Source organism: Manis javanica, chromosome 15 (assembly GCF_040802235.1).
Source record: "Manis javanica isolate MJ-LG chromosome 15, MJ_LKY, whole genome shotgun sequence".
NCBI classification, from domain to species: Eukaryota; Metazoa; Chordata; class Mammalia; order Pholidota; family Manidae; genus Manis; species Manis javanica.
In genome coordinates, this window is record NC_133170.1 from 53,312,323 (window position 1) to 53,326,366 (window position 14,044).

Sequence of the window (14,044 nt, forward strand, 5' to 3'; positions counted from 1 at the left end):
CCAGGGCACAGCAGGACCCAAAACATGGGGAGTCTGCATTCAGTGCACGAATCTCTTCTGCCTGTGGGTCTCTGCAGTGTAGACAAGCTGCTGTGAAAGTAATTTGGTCCATGGGGAACACACAGGCTTCTGGAAGCCAGGCTTAGAGTGGGAATGTTCACTGTCCAGAACCTGGAAATCTTGGGAACAATGGGATGCTGTGTTCCACCTGTGCAGGGGAGGAAGTCCCTGGTGCCCAAGGAATCTGAGCTTGGGTTCAGGCCCTCCCTCTGGGAGAAGGGCGTGGAGCAGACATTGCTGGCTTATTGCCCAAGTAACAAAAAGTGACCTTCCATGGTCTGCTCATCTGCACATTGCCATGCACACTGGCTAAATATCTGCTCTGATTATTTATTTATATCCCAAATTGTGAGGGATAATTTATCCTCTCAATTTGGCCTCCTCCGGAAATGCAGTCTTTTTAGATGTAGGCTGCTCTGGCAATATGGAGTCTGATATATTATAGAAAATTAACCTTGAGGCATAATTTGATGATCCAACTACTTTCTAAGCTGTCATTCAAAGGAATTACGCCACAGCAATGACTGTTTTGAGGGCTCATCATTATTTCACCATTACGCGAATTTTTTACTCTGATTTCGTCTTTCAATTTTTGTTTTTGATTTAAGGAAAGTTAAATGTTACAGAAACTATTAAAGTCCCCTTTGTATTCTTATTTCCAAAACCTCTTTTCTAAAACAGCCACTATCATGAGTTTGTCACTGATCTTTGCAGTACATTTTTAAATCTTTTTCTAACATATCTATTTACCCAATAAAAATGTAAAGTGAATGCTGTGCAATTAAAATTTATATAAATGGCATCATACCATGCGTATCAATCTGTAATCGGCTTTTTTTTTACCCTTTTTTAAAATTTGGATTATGTGTTATACATAATAGTAAAATTAAAGAAAATCAGTGAAATGACCATCCACCTGCCTACGATTCAACTTACTGAATATTTCCAGCTGTTAAAAGCTCCCTATGTGCCACTAACTGATTTCTGATCCCTCTCCTTTCCCCCAGATAAAACAACTACCTTGGAAATTCTACTACTTCTCTTAAACCTTGCATCACATATGACTAGATTTCTACAAATATGTTAATTACTTCTACTTGCCTTTTCACATTACCTAAATGAAGTTATACAGAATGCATTCTGTTTTAGAGTGATTCACGTTGATGCCTGGAGCTGTGATTGGCTCACATGTTAATAACATGATAGGAAGAACTATCCATGTTGATATATAGATGTAGTTGATTCACAATAAATTGTGTGTATTTATGCAATGTGACAATCTTGGTCTTCTAGTAGGAAAGTTTAATGCATTTATATTTGCTGTTACTGCTGTTTCAAATGTGTATTAATACCCTAGAACATCGTGGGAAAAATTTCCAATATACAATACCTGTAAATGTTAGATAAAATATTTAAGACACATTTGCAAAGTATGGCTGTACAAATGAAGGAATCACAAACCAGTGCTATGTATCAGTGTGGGGCAGAGTGTTTCTAAGCCCAGTTCATCAGTACTTTCAAAGTCATTTCCTGATCATAACACCTGACCCCTGTTCCCGTGAGGACATGAGAACACCATCCCCTAAAGGCACATGGCTTCAAGGCCTCCACTCCCTCTCACACTCTACCTTTGACATCTCTCTTCAGTTCTGGTACCTGGAGATTTGCCATTCTTTGTTTTTTTTTTTTTTTTTTTTTTTTTTTTTTTTTTTTTTGAGAGGGCATCTCTCATATTTATTGATCAAATGGTTGTTAACAACAATAAAATTCAGTATAGGGGGGTCAATGCTCAATGTACAATCATTAATCCATCTCAAGCCTAATTCTCGTCAGTCTCCAATCTTCTGAAGCATAACGAACAAGTTCTTACATGGTGAACGAATTCTTACAGAGTGAATAAATTCTTACATGGTGAACAGTACAAGGGCATTCATCACAGAAACTTTCGGTTTTGATCATGCAATATGACCTATAAACCATCAGGTCAAATATGAATAATTATTTGATCTTTGTACTTGATTTATATGTTGATCCCACATTTCTCCTATTATTATTATTATTTTTATTTTTAATAAAATGCTGAAGTGGTAGGTAGATGCAAGATAAAGGTAGAAAACATAGTTTAGTGCTGTAAGAAGGCAAATGTAGATGATCAGATGATCAGGTGTGTGCCTATGGACTAAGTATTAATCCAGGCTAGACAAGGGCAGCAAGACATCCACGGATGCAGAAGATTTCTCTCAAAGCAGGGGGGGTGAGGTTCTGAGCCTCACCTCTGTTGATCCCCAAATTCTCACCTGATGGCCCCCCTGCGACTGTGCCTGTCTTAGGTTGTTCCTCCCTTGAGGAATCTTACCCGTCTCTGGCTAACCAGTCATCTTCCGGGGCCATACAGGGAAATGTAAAGTTGGTAAGTGAGAGAGAAGCCATATTGTTTGCAAAGGTTAGCTTTTTACTTCTTTGCAGATTTATGCCCTGTGGCTTCTATGCCCAGCATTTGTCTCGAGGTATCTTTACCACCTGGAGGAATTATGATACTCGGTAAATTCGATATGAGGCACGAATTCTATTTAAGGTTTGTAATTAGGAAGGAAGAAGAAAAGCTATAGATGTAGCATATGAAGGAAACTTGGGAGGATTGATTATTTCTTTGACATATCTTCTTGTATAGTACCTTAAGTATGTATAGGTTTTAAACTACTAACTAATTTGCACACACATATTAACATAATAGGAATACGGTGACATAAACAAAGCAAATCTATAATTACCAGCCATCTCCAGTGAAGCCAAGAAAACCATTTAGGCACCCTAGGCATTTGTGAAAATTTATCTATAATATGATGGATATTTTCCAACTGTACTTGAACCATCAGACAAATTAAAGCAGCCCATTTCTGGGATCTGTTCGCATCCCATATGTTCTTTTAACCATAGATAGTCTATAGTCATGAGATTTTGGGGTGCTACAACTTGCACCCCTCCCAACTCCTGGTTGAGTTCCAACAGTACAGATCCAGTCAAATTCGTTGTCTCACTGTATGCACATGCCAGCCTAGACATCTCCCTCCTCCTTCTTATGGCAAGTCCAGGAGACGGTGGGCTGGATGCAGCCACAACCGCAGCATCGTCCGGATCCCTGGGGAGGCTTTTTGATGATCATCCCCCGGCACGAGTCCTCCAGAGAGTGCTGATGCCGGAAGCTCCTCCTCATATCGTATCTTATTTCATTTTCTGGGTATCCAAGCTAGGCCTTGATCTTCTGCGTAGAAACAAACAGACCCTTTGCCCACACTTTGACATGCCCTCTATACCACTGTGCAGAACTCATTGGAGGTCAGCACACAGTAACTGCTTTTTTTTTTTTTTTTTTTAATTAAGAGAAAGGAATATTATCAGAAAAGAGTACCTCCATAGCTGATCATCTGACACCCTTTAAGTGATCAACATTAAGGATATTTAAAGCATGCGTTGATCTTTGATTTACCAATAGTTTTATCCTGTTAACGAGTAATCCCCTTTTCTTTCTTTCTTTCTTTCTTTCTTTTTTTTTTTTTTTTTAAATTTTTAATCTACCCTTACATGAAGAATACTATGTTTACTATGCTCTCCCCTATATCAGGTCCCCCCTAACAACCCCATTACGGTTACTGTCCATCAGCTTAGCAAAATGTGGTAGAGTCACTACTTGTCCTCTCTGTGTTGTGTAGCCCACCCTCCCCTTTCTCCCTCCCCCCCATGCATGCTAATCTTAATACCCCCCTTCTTCTTCCCCCACCTTATCCCTCCCTGCCCACCCATCCTCCCCAGTTCCTTTCCCTTTGGTACCTGTTAGTCCATTTTTGGGTTCTGTAATTCTGCTGCTGTTTTGTTCCTTCAGTTTTTCCTTTGTTCCTATACTCCTCAGATGAGTGAAATCATTTGGTATTTCTCTTTCTCCGCTTGGCTTATTTCACTGAGCATAATACTCTCCAGCTCCATCCATGTTGCTGCAAATGGTTGGATTTTTCCACTTCTTATGGCTGAGTAGTATTCCATTGTGTATATGTACCACATCTTCTTTATCCATTCATCTACAGATGGACATTTAGGTTGCTTCCAATTCTTGGCTATTGTAAATAGTGCTGCAATAAACATAGGAGTGCATCTGTCTTTCTCAAACTTGATTGCTGCGTTCTTAGGGTAAATTCCTAGGAGTGGAATTCCTGGGTCAAATGGTAGGTCTGTTTTGAGCATTTTGATGCACCTCCATACTGCTTTCCACAATGGTTGAACTAATTTACATTCCCACCAGCAGTGTAGGAGGGTTCCCCTTTCTCCACAGCCTCGCCAACATTTGTTGTTGTTTGTCTTTTGGATGGCAGCTATCCTTACTGGTGTGAGGTGATACCTCATTGTAGTTTTAATTTGCATTTCTCTGATAATTAGCGATGTGGAGCATCTTTTCATGTGTCTCTTGGCCATCTGTATTTCTTTTTTGGAGAACTGTCTGTTCAGTTCCTCTGCCCATTTTTTAATTGGGTTATTTGTTTTTTGTTTGTTGAGGCGTGTGAGCTCTTTATATATTCTGGACGTCAAGCCTTTATCAGATCTGTCATTTTCAAATATATTCTCCCATACTGTAGGGTTCCTTTTTGTTCTATTGATGGTGTCTTTCGCTGTACAGAAGCTTTTCAGCTTAATGTAGTCCCACTTGCTCATTTTTGCTGTTGTTTTCCTTGCCCGGGGAGATATGTTCAAGAAGAGATCACTCATGTTTATGTCTAAGAGGTTTTTGCCTATGTTTTTTTCCAAGAGTTTAATGGTTTCGTGACTTACATTCAGGTCTTTGATCCATTTTGAGTTTACCTTTGTATATGGGGTTAGACAATGGTCCAGTTTCATTCTCCTACATGTAGCTGTCCAGTTTTGCCAGCACCATCTGTTGAAGAGACTGTCATTTTGCCATTGTATGTCCATGGCTCCTTTATCAAATATTAATTGACCATATATGTTTGGGTTAATTTCTGGGGTCTCTAATCTGTTCCACTGGTCTGTGGCTCTGTTCTTGTGCCAGTACCAAATTGTCTTGATTACTATGGCTTTGTAGTAGAGCTTGAAGTTGGGGAGTGAGATCCCCCCTACTTTATTCTTCTTTTTCAGGATTGCTTTGGCTATTCGGGGTCTTTGGTGTTTCCATATGAATTTTTGAATTATTTGTTCCAATTCATTGAAGAATGTTGCTGGTAATTTGAGAGGGATTGCATCAAATTTGTATATTGCTTTCGGCAGGATGGCCATTTTGACAATATTAATTCTTCCTAGCCATGAGCATGGGATGAGTTTCCATTTATTAGTGTCCCCTTTAATTTCTCTTAAGAGTGACTTGTAGTTTTCAGAGTATAAGTCTTTCACTTCCTTGGTTAGGTTTATTCCTAGGTATTTTATTCTTTTTGATGCAATGGTGAATGGAATTGTTTTCCTGATTTCTCTTTCTATTGATTCGTTGTTAGTGTATAGGAAAGCTACAGATTTCTGTGTGTTGATTTTGTATCCTGCAACTTTGCTGTATTCCGATATCAGTTCTAGTAGTTTTGGAGTGGAGTCTTTAGGGTTTTTTATGTACAGTATCATATCATCTGCAAATAGTGACAGTTTAACTTCTTCTTTACCAATCTGGATTCCTTGTATTTCTTTGTTTTGTCTGATTGCCGTGGCTAGGACCTCCAGTACTATGTTGAATAACAGTGGGGAGAGTGGGCATCCCTGTCTGGTTCCCGATCTCAGTGGAAATGCTTTCAGCTTCTCGCTGTTCAGTATAATGCTGGCTGTGGGTTTATCATATATGGCCTTTATTATGTTGAGGTACTTGCCCTCTATTCCCATTTTGCTGAGAGTTTTTATCATGAATGGATGTTGAATTTTGTCAAATGCTTTTTCAGCATCTATGGAGATGATCATGTGGTTTTTGTCTTTCTTTTTGTTGATGTGGTGGATGATGTTGATGGATTTTCGAATGTTGTACCATCCTTGCATCCCTGGGATGAACCCCACTTGGTCATGGTGTATGATCCTTTTGATATACTGTTGAATTCTGTTTGCTAATATTTTATTGAGTATTTTTGCATCTACATTCATCAGGGATATTGGTCTGTAATTTTCTTTTTTGGTGGGGTCTTTTCCTGGTTTTGGTATTAGGGTGATGTTGGCTTCATAGAATGAGTTTGGGAGTATTCCCTCTTCTTCTATTTTGTGGAACACTTTAAGGAGAATGGGTATTATGTCTTCTCTGTGTGTCTGATAAAATTCCGAGGTAAATCCGTCCGGCCCCGGGGTTTTGTTCTTGGGTAGTTTTTTGATTACTGTTTCAATTTCTTTGCTTGTAATTGGTTTGTTTAACTTTTGTGTTTCTTCCTTGGTCAGTCTTGGGAGGTTGTATTTTTCTAGGAAGTTGTCCATTTCTTCTAGGTTTTCCAGCTTGTTGGCATATAGGTTTTCATAGTAGTCTTTAATAATTCTTTGTATTTCTGTGGAGTCTGTCGTGATTTTTCCATTCTCATTTCTGATTATGTTGATTTGTGTTGACTCTCTTTTTCTCTTAATAAGTTGGGCTAGAGGCTTATCTATTTTGTTTATTTTCTCAAAGAACCAGCTCTTGGTTTCGTTGATTTTTGCTATTGTTTTATTCTTCTCAATTTTGTTTATTTCTTCTCTGATCTTTATTATGTCCCTCCTTCTGCTGACTTTAGGCCTCATTTGTTCTTCTTTTTCCAGTTTTAATAATTGTGATGTTAGACTATTCATTTGGGATTGTTCTTCCTTCTTCAAGTGTGCCTGGATTGCTATATACTTTCCTCTTAAGACTGCTTTCGCTGCATCCCACAGAAGTTGGGGCTTAGTGTTGTTGTTGTCATTTGTTTCTATATATTCCTTGATCTCTATTTTGATTTGTTCATTGATCCATTGATTATTTAGTAGCATGTTGTTAAGCCTCCATGTGTTTGTGAGCCTTTTTGTTTTCTTTGTAGAATTTATTTCTACTTTCATACCTTTGTGGTCTGAAAAATTGGTTGGTAGAATTTCAATATTGTGGAATTTACTGAGGCTCTTTTTGTGAGCTAGTATGTGGTCTATTCTGGAGAATGTTCCATGTGCACTTGAGAAGAATGTATATCCTGTTGCTTTTGGATGTAAAGTTCTATAGATGTCTATTAGGTCCATCTGTTCTAGTGTGTTGTTCAGTGCCTGTGTGTCTTTACTTATTTTCTGCCCGGTGGATCTATCCTTTGGGGTGAGTGGTGTGTTGAAGTCTCCTACAATGAATGCATTGCAGTCTATTTCCCTCTTTAGTTCTGTTAGTATTTGCTTCACATATGCTGGTGCTCCTGTATTGGGTGCATATATATTTAGAATGGTTATATCCTCTTGTTGGACTAAGCCCTTTATCATTATGTAGTGGCCTTCTTTATCTCTTGTTACTTTCTTTGTTTTGAAGTCTATTTTGTCTGATATTAGTACTGCAACCCCTGCTTTCTTCTCACTGTTGTTTGCCTGAAATATGTTTTTCCATCCCTTGACTTTTAGTCTATGCTTATCTTTGGGTTTAAGGTGAGTTTCTTGTAAGCAGCATATAGATGGGTCTTGCTTTTTTATCCATTCTATTACTCTATGTCTTTTGATTGGTGCATTAAGTCCATTTACATTTAGGGTGACTATTGAAAGATATGTACTTATTGCCATTGCAGGCTTTAGATTCGTGGTTACCAAAGGTTCAAGGTTAGCTTCTTTAGTATCTTACTGCCTAACTTAGCTCGCTTATTGAGCTGTTATATACACTGTCTGGAGAGTCTTTTCTTCTCTCCCTTCTTACTCCTCCTCCTCCATTCTTCATATGTTGTGTGTTTTGTTCTGTGCTCTTTTTAGGGGTGCTCCCATCTAGAGCAGTCCCTGTAGGATGCCCTGTAGAGGTGGTTTGTGGGAAGCAAATTCCCTCAGCTTTTGCTTGTCTGGGAATTGTTTGATCCCACCATCATATTTAAATGATAGTCGTGCTGGATACAGTATCCTTGGTTCAAGGCCCTTCTGTTTCATTGCATTAAGTATATCATGCCATTCTCTTCTGGCCTGTAGGGTTTCTGTTGAGAAGTCTGATGTTAGCCTGATTGGTTTTCCTTTATAGGTGACCTTTTTCTCTCTAGCTGCCTTTAAAACTCTTTCCTTGTCCTTGATCCTTGCCATTTTAATTATTATGTGTCTTGGTGTTGTCCTCCTTGGATCCTTTCTGTTGGGGGTTCTGTATAATTCCATGGTCTGTTCAATTATTTCCTCCCCCAGTTTGGGGAAGTTTTCAGCAATTATTTCTTCAAAGACACTTTCTATCCCTTTTCCTCTTTCTTCCTCTTCTGGTATCCCTATAATACGAATGTTTTTCCTTTTGTATTGGTCACATATTTCTCTTAGTGTTGTTTCATTCCTGGAGATCCTTTTATCTCTCTCTCTGTCAGCTTCTATACGTTCCTGTTCTCTGGCTTCTATTCCTTCAATGGCCTCTTGCATCTTATCCATTCTGCTTATAAATCCTTCCAGGGATTGTTTCACTTCTGTGATCTCTTTCCTGACATCTGTGATCTCCTTCCGGACTTCATCCCACTGCTCTTGCATTTTTCTCTGCATCTCATCCCACTGCTCTTGCATTTTTCTCTGCATCTCATCCCATTGCTCTTGCATTTTTTTCTGCATCTCTGTCAGCATGTTCATGATTTTTATTTTGAATTCTTTTTCAGGAGGACTAGTTAGGTCTGTCTCCTTCTCAGGTGTTGTCTCTGTGATCTTTGTCTGCCTGTAGTTTTGCCTTTTCATGGTGATAGAGATAGTTTGCAGAGCTGGTACAAGTGACCGCTGGAAGAGCTTCCCTTCTTGTTGGTTTGTAGCCTTTTCCTGGGAGAATAGCGACCTCTAGTGGCTTGCGCTGGGCAGCTGTGCGCAGACAGGGCTTCTGCTTCCTGCCCAGTTGCTTTGGGGTTTATCTCCGCTGTTGCTGTGGGCTTGGCCTGGCTGGGGCTGTTCCTCCAAAATGGTGGAGCCCCGTTGGAGGGGGAGCAGCCAGGAGACTATTTATCTCCGTAAGGGGCCTCTGTGCTCCCTGCTGCCCAGGGGGTTAGAGTGCCCAGAGATCCCCAGATTCCCTGCTTCTGGTCTAAGTGACCTGTCCTGCCCCTTTAAGATTTCCAAAAAGCACTCTCCAAACCAAAACAACAACAGCAACAATGAGAGAGGGAACAGAAAGAAAGAGAAAAAAAAAAAAAGGAAAAAAAAAGGAAAAAACAAGCGATTTTTTTTTTTTTTTTTTTTTTTGTCCTCAGGTGCCGGTCCCAGGCACCCGCTCACTGGTCCTGCTGCCCTGTCTCCCTAGCACCAGGGTCCCTGTCCTTTCAAGGCTTCCAAAAAGCACCCACCCACCGGTCCCGCAGGGAAGGAACGCTCAATATTCTTTGTCCTCTGGCACTGGTCCCACGCACCCGCTCACCAGTCCCGCCGCCCTGCCTCCCTAGCACCGGGGTCCCTGTCCCTTCAAGGCTTCCAAAAAGCACTATGCAAAAAGAGAGAAAAAAAAGGGGAAAAACGCGCGATTTCTTCCGTCCTCAGGTGCTGGTCTCAGGCACCCACCCACCGGTCCCACAGGGAAAAATGCGGGATATTCTTTGTCCTCAGGTGCCGGTCCCAGGCACCCGCTCACCAGTCCCGCCGCCCTGCCTCCCTAGCACCGGGGTCCCTGTCCCTTTTAGGCTTCCAAAAAGCACTCGCAGAAAAGAGAAAAAAAAAAGGGGGAAAAACGCGCGATTTCCTCTGTCCTCAAGTGCCGGTCTCAGGCACCCGCCCACCGGTCCCGCAGGGAAAAACGGGGGATATTCTTTGTCCTCAGGCGCCGGTCCCAGCCACCCGCTCACCAGTCCCGCCACCGTGCCTCCCTAGCACTGGGGTCCCCGTCCCTTCAAGGCTTCCAAAAAGCGCTCGCCCAAAAGAGAAAAAAAAAAAGGGGAAAAACGCGCGACCTCCTCCGTCCTCAGGCACCGGTCTCAGGCACCCGCCCCCAGGTCTCGCAGGGAGAAACGCGGGATATTCTTTGTCCTCCGGCGCCGTTCCCAGGCACCTCCTCACCGGTCCCGCCACCCTGCCTCCCCAGCAACGGGGGCCCGTCCCTCTAAGGCTTCCAAAAAGCGCTCGCCAAAAAAAAAACCGCTCCGGTTTCTCTCCACCCGCCGGGAGCCGGGGGGAGGGGCGCTCGGGTCCCGCCGGGCCGGGGCTTGTATCTTACCCCCTTCACAAGGCGCTGGGTTCTTGCAGGTGTGGATGTGGTCTGGATGTTGTCCTGTGTCCTGTGGTCTCTATTTTAGGAAGATTTTTCTTTATTATATTTTCATAGCTCTATGTGTTTTTGGGAGGAGATTTCCACTGCTCTACTCACGCCGCCATCTTGGCTCCGCCTCCCCCATTCTTTGTTTTGATTATGTGGTTGAAAGAGTCACATGCACTGACCATTTACCTTTAGGGAAAAAAGTATTTATTCAGAATTTCTGTATGTTCAAAGTAGAATAAGAAATCTTCCATATCTGTCTGGTCTGCCATAAAAATGCAACACTTGATGAGATTCATACACAGACCAGGATTTATAAGGTACATAATGCTACATCACAATGGAGTCAAGTTGTTTCTGCCTGACCTCTAAATGAGCAAAATTATTCCTTGAGATTTAAAAAGATATATTTACAAATAAAATATATACCATATATTAGATCCAAATATGTATATATGAAAATACCATATGCAATATACAGTATATTACATGTAATGTATACATATTATATATTATATGCAATATACAGTATATTACATGTAATGTATACATGTTATATATATTATACATATCTACATATTATATATAACATATATCACATAGTATATGTTTATGCAAATAGTTATTTAAATAATAAGCACAAATATTATTAAAGCTAATTTTTGTGTATCATGGCAAGATTTATATTTTGGTTTCCCAAAGTACTCACAAGACTTAAAGAAATGTACTTTTATCAATATCTAAGCACAACAGAAAAATATAAAACCAAAATTGTTTTCTCCCCCTCTAAAATTTTTTTCAGAATAAGGGTAAGACAAAGACAAATTAAGAGTTCAAAAATGGAACAACTTATATTAAATTTCTTATTCTTTTATTTCCATTTGGTTTTCATAACTACTTTCAGGCTGAATTAGTCACATCAGAACAGTCAACCCATATTCAATAGAGCACCCACAAGTATTTACAATACAGATGAAATTTACATTGTCTTCAAGTGACCATTAATATCCCCTTAATTCCTTAAGGGAAAAGTATTACAAAACCTAAGAGGAATAAGGAGCCCACAGCATGACGTGATGTGATCAGGACTGCTAAAAGACATCTTTTCTCATAAATATCTCCACCTTGTAGATCTGGACCCTGAGAGTCCATAACTGCAAATTCAAGGCTTTCCATTAAAGTTTCCTGAAGCATCAAATAATTCTAAAGGTCAAAACACATTAACTCATAATTAACCACTAACATCTTAACATTAATTAGTACAGAAAGCTTTTCAAAGTGTATGATTCCTGAGTACACTAGCACCATTATGCTTTTTAAAAAGGGCTTGGGTTCCTCAAAAAATTAAACAGGATTATCACCTGATGTATCAAGTCCACTCCATGGTATGTATGCACCTAGAAGAAATGAAAATAGGTATTCAAACAAAAATTTGTACACAAATATTCACCATTCAATGCTATTCACAATAACCAAAAGATGAAAACTGCCTGTGTCCACAGCTGATGAACAGATAAACAAATGGAAAATCCTTACAAAGGAATATCAGTTGGCCATGAAAAAGGAATGATGTACAGATACATGCTGTAATGGGCTTAAGCCTCAAAACACAGTGCTAAATGAAAGAGGTCAGACACAGAAAGAAGGCCACATATTATGCTATATGATAACATTTATTTGAAATATCCAGACTAGGTAAATCTGTAGAGACAAAAAGCAGATCAGTGGTTGCGAGGAGCTGGGAGGAAGGGTAATGGGAGGTAACTGTGAAATAGGTGCAGGATTTCCTCTTAGAGATGTGGAACTAGATAGAGGTGGTGTTTGTACAACATTGTAAATGTACTAAATGCCATTAAATTGTACACTTTGAAATGATTAATTGTATGTTGTGGAAACATTTTAAACTGAGAACTCCTGTAATAACTTCTACCTGTTTAAGTCAGAATTTCTCAAAGGCCTTGGATCACAGAAACCTCATGCTTTGCCTTTGCATGTGTGCATTTTGGCTTACGGAGAAAGAGAATGGAGAAAAAAGCCAATACATCCTAATAATACTGGTGAGGACAGAGAAAAGAAACCCACAGGAGGGAACCTTTAAATATCAAGGACAGCACAGAAGAAAAACAAAAAGAACCATACGGAAAGGAGTGGTGGGTGGGTAACTAAAATTAAATTGCAAAGTAGTGTGGATAATGTCAGTGAGGTGAAGACTGAAAGATTTGTACCCACATGTCCTAGGTCAGGTTTTCCAGGAAATAGATTCTGAGAAGATGTGTTGGTAGGAAGTTTCAGGAGACCTGCCTAAGGACCCACATGTGTGTAGGGGGTGATGAGCAAAGGGCTGGAGGAGGAAGAAGCTGAACTGTGGCGGAAGTCCAACAAAGCCCTCAGCCAATCCTGAAGGATGCTGTGGGGCTGCAAGGCCCTCAGCATTGTCCAGTCCCTGAATGTCCTCCCCAGCTAGCCATGGGATGCTGCCTGCCCCAAGGGTGCGTGCTTGATTGATATATATTATACATATCTACATATTATATATAACATAGATCACATAGTATATTTTTATGCAAATAGTTATTTAAATAATAAGCACAAATATTATTAGAGCTAATTTACAACAAGGACAACCCTTGCAGAGAGATTCATCATAAGCAATCAGAACGGAACACTCCTGGCAGCTAGGTAATCAAATGCCTCCGTCCTGAAGTGGGAATCCGGATGCCACACCACACAATCCACTCCATTAGGCCACAATTTTCTGAAAAGTGCTCATGATCCCATAGAAGAAATTACAAAAAGACCTCTTTCCACACCTACACATCTAAGGAATATCACCTGCAAGAAATCGGCACTCACTAATCCTGAGTGATTTCCCATCCCCCTCCATATGTTGATGCATCAGGCATTTTTACTTTGCGAAGAGAAAAAACAGAAGCTTATTTTCTAGCAGAACACCCTCTATAGTAGAGAAGCCCACTAAGTCTGCATTAACATTACTCCACAAAGGGTTGTTACAGGGAAGTTACTCTCCAAGTGAAATGGTTTCTTGCTGATGTCCCCAGATTTTCATTAATTCACACCAATGCTGCTGGTTACTTTTGGTCCCTGTTCCTTCTGCCGTGGTGTATCTACCTTCTACACTGACATCATGGCAAGAGAGGAGAGGGGAGAGTTAAAAATAGAGACTGGCGGGTCCCATTCCAGATTAATTAAACCCAAATACCTAGGGAAGGAGCACAACCATCCATCTTCTGTGTTTTGTGGTTCTTACGGATATAAATGTTGGTGAACTATTATTATAAATTCTCTAATCTGCCCTAGCTTGAACCAGATCATGAGGGAGTCATGGGTTTGTGGTCCATCACTTTCATCCTGGCAACTCTTCTGTTACTTAATTGTGCTTTGGGCAGATGCCAGAAGCCAAAACTATAGCGTATTGCATGAAACTCCTCTATACAACGCGTGTCTACATTCACCATTGACGTGATGTTTATGACATTATGTGGTATCCTCTCTAGAAAGACACATGGGAGAAAATTCTCATCTCAGAATCAATCATTGTTCTTCAGCAGCCAAACAGTTTTAATATTATAAACAACATGAATCACCCGCCTGTATTGTTTCCTTCTTCTTGTTGTTGGTTTGCAGAAACTT

The 14,044-nt window shown here is 40.3% G+C and overlaps 1 long non-coding RNA gene across 8 annotated transcripts in view; it reads right to left on the reverse strand.

Moving 5' to 3' along the window:
- LOC108391860 (uncharacterized) overlaps nt 1-14,044 on the reverse strand; it is a 109,652-nt gene that overhangs the window by 65,297 nt on the left and 30,311 nt on the right. For 7 of the 8 annotated variants that reach the window (XR_012125467.1, XR_012125468.1, XR_012125463.1 and 4 more), the window contains one exon: nt 11,755-11,790. The exons of the other annotated variant lie outside the window; for it this stretch is intronic. This is a non-coding gene — a long non-coding RNA (uncharacterized lncRNA). The remainder of the gene's footprint in view (nt 1-11,754; nt 11,791-14,044) is intronic. 8 annotated transcript variants of the gene reach the window in all.